The sequence below is a fragment of the Felis catus genome, chromosome C1 (assembly GCF_018350175.1).
Source record: "Felis catus isolate Fca126 chromosome C1, F.catus_Fca126_mat1.0, whole genome shotgun sequence".
NCBI lineage: Eukaryota > Metazoa > Chordata > Mammalia > Carnivora > Felidae > Felis > Felis catus.
In genome coordinates, this window is record NC_058375.1 from 213488765 (window position 1) to 213497664 (window position 8900).

The window sequence follows — 8900 nt, forward strand, 5'->3', positions numbered from 1 at the left end:
CAGAGGGGATCCCTTTGGCAAGACTGACTCACACTAATCAAACTCACCAAGCACCGATGTAAAAACCAGAATGCTATCTTCCTATTTTGCCGAGAAGCCTGCTTGGCCCACAAGATGCTTACGTTGGCAGGTGTGGATGGTCTCTCTTTCCTGCTGGGTGAGTCTGGCAGGAAACTATACTAGAATGAGAAGTATAGTGGGTGGGCCTGGAATCTATTGGTGTAGCTCAGTGGCCCAAAGTGATGAAAGGGTCAGATGTCTATGAGAAGAAGCCCCCTGCTGGACGTGTGGTTTGTTGGGAGAAAGCACCCGTTCTTCAGCTCAAAGCTTATTTCAGAGAATGGCATGTAAACCCTGATAAACTTGGAAACGGGAACTGCTCTTAGTGCAGGGACACAGGGCACCCATCCACCAGGCCCACCCCCAGGGAGCACTCAGACCTCTTAGCATCGTTCTGAGGTGCTCCCAGCCGGTGGCTGCTGGCCTGCGGACATATCTGGTGAGAGAAGCTGGGGAGGAGAGCTGGTTGGCTGCCAGCAGGAGAGTGACCTTATATAGAGCCCCATGGTTGGCTTGGGAAGACAAGGTTAATCTCTGGATAGACAGAGATCTTGAACCCTAGCACTTGGATTTGGGACACCACAAGTACACTTCTACCCAAAGAGCAACTCACCCCTAGCCCTGCCCAAAAGTTACCACGTAGTCATTTTTGGAGTTAAGGTCCAATAGTCCTGGGAGACCCCTTTTGAAAAGCAAATCCACCTAAAGAGGAATACAGAATTCTTTCACCTAGGATCCTTGGAATTTTGTAGGTGGGTAAATGAATTCTAGAACTATCCTGCAATTTCTGGCTATATCTGAGTACTCCTGTTTCTGTGGAAAGACATTCTTTTTCCACAGACTGCTTGGAAATGACCAGAGAAGTAAAAAGGAAAGAACCAGGGGGGAAGTATTTATATGTAGATAGAAGCAATTTTCGAGACAATATTGTTAAACAAAAAAGCCAGGTGCAGACCAGGTGCCTAACATTTAAATAAGAAAAGGCAGGGTTCCAGCTCACGTTCATTTTTGCTTTATTTTTATTTATTTATTTTTTTTCATTTTTGCTTTAGATGTGGGGAGCGGCTCTGGAAGGAAGACGAAGCTGGTGAAGTTTGAGGCCAGCGGGACAGGGAGGGAGAGAAGCTTCTCACCACATTCTCATTTCGACTTTTAACTAGTGGCCCATGTGCTCAAAGAACAATTGGTTTTTAAAAATCCTTTCGGGGGGCGCCTGGGTGGCTCGGTCGGTTAAGCGTCCGACTTCGGCTCAGGTCACGATCTCGCGGTCCGTGATTTCGAGCCCCGCGTTGGGCTCTGTGCTGACCGCTCAGAGCCTGGAGCCTGCTTCGGATTCTGTGTCTCCCTCTCTCTCTGACCCTCCCCCGTTCATGCTCTGTCTCTCTCTGTCTCAAAAATAAATAAACATTAAAAAAAATAAGAAAATAAAAATACATTCGGCCTGATACTCCACCACAGGTGCTCCTGCCTCTGGCTTCAAGTCCTAGTTCTGTGCTGGGCTGTTCACCTGCTCCCAAACCCTCATCACGGGCCAGGCAGCACCACACATCCGTGGCACAGGGACCCAGGGACCCTGGCAGGGAGCAAGTGTCAAGTGGGAGTGGCACGGAGGGTCCTCCAGCAAGACTTGTGGCACAGTCCATATCTTCACTTACACCTCATAATGCCCAGAAAGACTAGAAGGACCACAAGCATCTAACCAAGGCCATGGGGTTAGGGAAACTGAAGGACTCAAAAAAAAAAAAAAAAAAAAAAAAGTCTGCTTTTGGCTCCTTTTCCTGCTTCTATTCTTGCTAGGACTTGCACCCCCACCCCACTCTTCACATGCCTCATAATGCAAATAGCGTATGTCCTCCTTGTAAAGGATGAGGAGTTCATGATTACTCTAGAACAGGTAATCTCTAAGGAAGGACCAGGTGAGAAAGACTGAAGGAAGACATCATATCTGTATTCCAGACCGCCCCCCCCCCCAACCTGCCCGCCACCCCGGCACAACACAGCTCACCGCCAAGACCCACTGGTTCCAAGGAATAACAGCCGGGCCCTGTGTTCTAACTGGGTCCTGGATGCCTGAGACGACCCATATACCAGACCCAGGAAAATAGAAGGGGCTCTCCTTGCCTTTCTGAGCCTCCCAGACCCCTTGTACACGCTCGCTCGCTCTCTCGCTCTCGCTCTCGCTCTCTCTCTCTCTCCCTTCAGTAAGCTCTGCTTTTACCTCCTGCTGGCTTGAGTTTGATTTCCATCCTGGGAGCAGCCAGAGACCCTCTCAGCTGGTCCCTCAGGACCCCCCCACCCCTGGGTCCCCAGACCTGGCCTGCTGGCATTACCCCTCGGGTGTCATGTGGGCCACCCCCAGCAGATGGCAGCGTGTAGCTGGCCTGCTGAGGAAGGGTGCCAGGCACACACAGCACCCAGGAATGGGGACTGGATGCCCAGAGAGAGGACTAGCAGGGTGATTCTGAGGGCAGGAGGTGCTGTGGACAGGACTGAGCAGGCCCCTTCATCTCTTCTGTTCCATAGGCCACTCTGGAGTCTGGTGAGACCCTTGGACCCTTCCCAGAGTGAGACTTTTAGTTGTTGGCTTTTAAGTAATCTCTACACCCAACATGGGGCTCTAACTCACAACCCAGAGATCAAGAGTCACATGCTCTACGAACTGAGCCATCCAGGTACCCCCAGAGTAAGATTTTTAAATGCATAAAGTAAAATGCCCAGGATTACAAACGAGGCAAGTTATACTGAAATACAGTATAGTGGTGGGCCTGATAACTTCTATGATTTTGAAGTCATGATGAGTGTACATATTCAAAATGTTGGCAACTGTGATGTGTTATGAAAATAGCTGTCACTCCCAGTAGGGACAAAGTCCCAGTAACCGCCTGCACTAATGTGATGTGATGTCTACACACACAATGGAAGGAAATGCTAGATTTCAATGAAAGATTAACGAAAATAGACATGTAAAAATTTCCCTTCCAAATTCATGGACTCCTAGAACCTTGATCACAGGCGAAGAAACTGAGGAGTGAAGGTTTGAAGGGGCACTAAGTGGGGAAGAAAAGATGGATTTCTAGCCCATCTCTCAAACCATTGTGTACTTTCAAAGTGAGTGTCCGAGGGCTCCTGGGGGGCTCAGTCTGTTAAGTGTCTGACTCTTGACCTCAGCTCAGGTCATGACCTCTCAGTTCGTGGGATTGAGCCCCGAGTCCGACTCTGCACTGACAGAGAGGAGCCTGTTGGATTCTCTCTCCCTCTCTGTCTCTCCTTCTCTCTCTGTCTCTGATTTTCCCCATGTGCATACCAGCACACACTTTCCTTCAAAATAAATAAACTTTAGGAAAACAAAGTGAGGCAGCGCGTGGGTGGCTTAGGCCGTTAAAGCGTCTGACTTCGGCTTAGGTCATGATCTCATGGTTCCTGAGTTTGAGCTCCACATCGGGCTCTCTGCTCTTAGAGCCTGCTTTGGATCCTTTGTCCCTCTTTCTCTCTGCCCCTTCCACTCTCTCTCTCTCTCTCTCTCTTTCTCTCTCTCCCTCTCTCTCAAAAAATAAATAAAAACATTTTTAAAAAACAAAGTGAGTGTCAGAAACAAAACCAAAAAAAAAGTCAGAGACACAAAAGGGGTCTGGGGACTGGTCTAGCTTCTGCTAGGACACTTTGCCCCAGCTGGACACAGGCACGAAGTTTATGAGGGTGGATGTCCCACCCAACCCCTCCAGGCTCTCTGGTGACAGTTGAAAAACAGGGCCCGGCTGGGAAGACTGGTCAGGGTTTCTCTCCCTCTCATTTCTCCAACTCCCCTCCAACGTCCCCCCTCCGCCACCCCATCCACTGCACTTCTGGAGAGACCATGCCCGAGGAGCTGGAAGCCAAGAAATCCCCAGGAGCCTCCTCCCTTGGGAAGGTAGTTCACCCCAATAATGGCCAACAGCAAGGAAGCCGGGGGAAGGCCTTCCTTCTGCTCATGCTTCAATCTTAACAGATACTCTGAGTCTTACTAAAAAGAGAAGCACAGGGGCACCTGGGTGGCTCAGTGGGTTAGGCGTCCGACTTCAGCTCAGGTCACGATCTCATGGTTTGTGGGTTCAAGCCCTGCATCAGACTCTGCACTGATAGCTCGGAGCCTGGAGCCTGCTTTGGATTCTGTGTCTCCCTCTCTCTCTGCTCCTCCCCCACTTGTGCTCTTTCTCTCTCAAGCATAAATAAACATTTTTTTAAAAATTAAAAAAAGAGAGAGAGAAACACAGGCCAAAAATGGCGACACCAGGCCAGGCCAAGTCACCAAACTGGGCTCAACACCTAACCTGATTGCAGTTTCAACCTCTGCTAGAATGGAAGTTTTAGCCTGTCAATTGGCGTGTTTTAAGTGTATTGTTTTTTTTAAGTAATCTTTATATCCAACATAGGGCTCGAACTCCTGTCACCTGGGTCCTCTGCCTCCCCAAAAGGAACAGGAGATAATCCACCCAGCAAGACCTTCCCTGCCCTTTCCCTTAAAGGAAAGTGACTCTGCCTCAAGCGATCCTTTCTTCTCTTTTGCTAATAACTTCCTCGCCCCACCCTCCTTCCTATAAAAACTTTCCATTTTGTACAACTCTTGGAGGTTCCCCTCTACTTGCTAGAGAGGATACTGCCCAATTCATCAGTTGCTGAATTAGATCTTCAATTTACTCAGCTGAATTTTTGTTCTTTAGCAGTCTGAACCTAAAAACAGGGCAAGGGCACCTGAGTGGCTCAGTCGGTTAAGCATCCGGCTCAGGTCAGGATCTCAAGGTTGGTGTGTTTGAGCCCTGCCTCAGGCTCTGTGCTGACAGCTCGGAGCCTGGAGCTGCTTTGATTTGTCTCTCTCTCAAAATTAATAAACATTAAAAAAAATTTTTTTTAAGTTATTTAAAAAACAGGTCAGCCAGATGCAGTTTACCAATTGTTTGTTTGTTTGTTAAGATTTTATTTTTTGGGGCCCCTGGGTGGCTCAGTCAGTTAAGCCTCTGACTTCGGCTCAGGTCATGATGTCACTGCTGGTGGGTTGGTGGGTTCGAGCCTTGCATGGGGATCTGTGCTGACAATTCAAGAGCCTTGAGCCTGCTGTGGATTGTGACTCCCTCTCTCTCTGCCCCTCCCCCACTCACTCTTGATCTTTATCTCTAAGATAAACATTTAAAAAAAAAAGATTTTTTTAAAAAGTAATCTCTACAGTCAACATGGGGCTCAAACTCACAACCCCAAGATTAAGAGTTGCATGCTCAACCGACTGAGCCCGGGTACAGTCTTACTTTATGTCTCAGGGCTTGGCATATTCCTTTTCAGTTTCACTTGTGTTTTAAAAAATTTGAAACCCACATGAAAATAAGCAAAATGGATGCCCATTTACCCCCCAACCAGATTCTACAATTATCAATCTTCTGAAAACTTTGCTTGACCTGGTGGATTCACCCAGTTTTGAAAATCAATTAATAAGTTTAGCCAATAGATGGTTGAATACTCAAGTAGTAATCTCTTAAGAAGGAGTGCAAAAGGCTGAGGAGAAGAGATAAATTGGAAAGACTTCAGGAAGCACGTGCACGTGTGCATGCGTGCGTGCGTGTGCGTAGTGTTTTTAAATGCCAAGAAATAGATCTGCAAGGACACACAGCAAATGCTGAAGGTCCCCTGGGGGTAGCAGGAGCAGGAAGAGAGATGAGACATAGGCTTCTGCATTTTATTTGTATAGGTGTCAGCATTTTTCAAAAAAATTTAACCACGAGCATGTACTACCATTGGACTTCTAAAAAATTATAAAATAGGGGCACCTGGGTGGCTTAGTTCGTTAAGCATCTGACTCGATTTCAACTCAGATCATGATCTCACGGTTTGTGAGTTTAAGCCCATGCTGGCAGTGAGGAGCCTGCTTGGGATTCTCTTTCTCTCTCTCTCTCTCTCTCTCTCCTCTCCGCCCCCCCCCCCCACCCCGCCACCTCTGCCCCTCCTACTCATGCTCTCTCTCTCTTTCTCAATAAATAAACTTAAAAATTTTTTAAATTAAAAATTATAAAATAAGAAAAAGTCTTTTTCAAAGACTTTCTTTTTCTCAAGTACTGTCAGCCCACTGAACAGGAGCTGAAAACGGGTTTATAATTAACACAGGAAAAGTCTTCCTTAAACTTTAGCTTGAGGGCTTGGAATTTCCAACAGGGACAATAGAAAGGAGACATTCTCAGCAGGGTCTTCAGTTGAGATTCCCCTTGCCAAGCCCACAGCCTGCCCTTCCAACAGTAGTTTACCAAAGCCTGAAAGAGGTGTTGCCTAGCTAGTGAATGGCCTATGGACGGAGGTGATGCTGGAGTATCTGGAGGCTCCCTCTCTGGGGTCTTGCCAACGGAATTGATACATTTTCTGATGAGGGATGGACCAGCTGCTGGCAACCCAGAATTGTTGAGGTTCCGGATTGGGAGTAATCCATGCCTCCAAAAAGCCGCACCTGAGTGCTTTAGAGAAGCACTTCTCTGATGTGAAATGTGCCAGGAAGCCCTGGAGGCAGATTCTGATTCAATAGCTCTGGGGTGGGGCCCCAAGACTCTACATTTCTTTCCTTTTTTAAATTTTAAAAAATTTTCTTTTTTAATATTTTATTTATTTTTGAGAGAGACACAGAGAGAGAGAATGAGAATGAGTGGGGGAAGGGCAGAGAGAGAAGGAGACACAGAATCCGAAGCAGGCTCCAGGCTCTGAGCTGTCAGCACACAGCCCGATGCGGGACTTGAACTGGTGAACCACAAGATCGTGACCTGAGCCGAAGTCGGACGCTCAACCAACTGAACCACCCAGGCACCCCAAGACTCTGCATTTCTAACCAACTTCCTGGCCCACAGCCTTGCTTGAGTAGGGAGGTTCTGGAGTACTTGACCTAGAGGCCCTCTACCCTCTCGAACTTGCTCCTTTGACTCCACAGCCTGTCAACATACATTAAAATGTGGCTGACAGTTCCTGGTGCCATAGTATGAGCTTGACTGCTGCATCCCTCACTCCTGAGGGACACCGGTGTCACTATGTTTGGGCACAACTTCATCATGGTACCGGTGCCAGCTTCCCAGGGTGAGCCTTCTCATCCCACGCCTAGCCCCGCAGAGTGGTCAGGTGCAGAGCAGGGGGTGGGGTACAGCCCTCCCTCCCCAACCTTACCTTCCATGAAGTGCCTTAGCTGCCTAGGCAAGCGTGCATTTCTCAACCTGCCCATGAAACCAGTTTCCCCAGATCCTTACAAAACGGATCCTTACAAAATGGTTCCCCGTAGGGTGTGCCTCCCCCATCCAGTTGTGGAACAAAAACCATTTGTCAAAAACTGAAAAATGGGAATAAATGTTGTTGAAAGGACATGAGGAATCATATTCTTCTACTTTTTTTTTTTTTTTGAGAGAGTGAGAGAACACAAGCAGAGGAGGAGCAGAGGGAGAGGGAGGGAGAGAATCTTAAACTTCATCTCATGATCTCATGATCCATCTCATGATCCTGAGATCATGACCTGAGCCAAAATCAAGAGTTGGACGTTTAATCGACTGAGCCACCCAGGCGCCCCCTCCTACTTTTTCGTATGTTGAAAATTATTTGATTTTTTTTTTTAATTTAAGGGTGGCTCAGTTGGTTAAGCCTCTGACTTCAGCTCAGGTCATGATCTCGCAGTTCATGAGTTTGAGCCCCACGTCAGATTCTGTGCTGACAGTGTGGACCCTGGAGCCTGCTTTGGATTCTGTGTCTCTGTCTCTCTCTCTCTGCCCCTTCCCTGCTCACACTGTTTCTCTCTCTCTCTCAAAAAAATAAAATAAAATAAAATAAAATAAAATAAAATAAGCATTAAAAAATAATAAAATAAAGTTTAAAGCAGTTTATTCTTTGGAGTGCCTGGCTGGCTCAGTTGGCAAGGCATGTGACTCTTGATCTCAGGGTTGTAAGTCCAAGCCCCACTCTTGGGTGTAGAAATTGCTTAAAAAATAAAATATATTCTTAAAAAAAAAGAAAGAAAACTGCTCTAAAAGCAGATAACCTTAGAAGTACATATACAGGAAAAAGTCTTTGGGTTCATCATCACTAACAACAAATTTGAAAGTCTGCCCAACTACAAGATCCTAAATGCCTATGTGAGGGTGGAAAAATTTTCCTTCTACTATTCTAAGTTCTTTGGCTAGTCTAATAATTAAATGAAAATTAAACAGGGAAAAAAAAAGCAAATTTAATTTTGTATATAAAAAAGCCCTATAAAAATATGAGATCCAAGGGGTGCCTGGGTGGCTCAGTAAGTGTCTCACTTTGGCTCAGATAATGATCTCACGGTTCATGGGTTTGAGCCCCGTGTCGGGCTCTGTGCTGACAGCTTGGAGCCTGGAGCCTGCTTTGGATTCTGTGTCTCCCTCTCTCTCTGCCCCTCCCCTGCTCATGCTCTGTCTCCCTCTCTGTCAAAAATAAACATTAAAATTTTTTTTTTCTTTTAAACAAGACCCAATGTCAGTCAAGCAATTGAGGCTCACATGCCACCCTGAGCTAGGGAAAGGGATGGGGCTGGGACATCGAAGGGGAGGAGGGCAATTTTCAGGACCATGAGAAGAGTAGATGTTTCCTAGGCAGGTGTTGGCCCTGCCATGCAGGTAAGTCTTTCAGGAGATATATATATATATATATATATATATATATGTGTGTGTGTGTGTGTGTGTGTGTGTGTGTGTGTGTGTGTGTGTGCATCTGGTAATAGCTCTCTTTCTGGGTCAGGCTCCCCATCTAACCATCTAAATTTTTTTTGGCAATTAAGGGAGGGGTAAAAGTTTTTCTGGAGTCCGCTGGGACTTGATTGCCTTCAGGTCAAAATAATC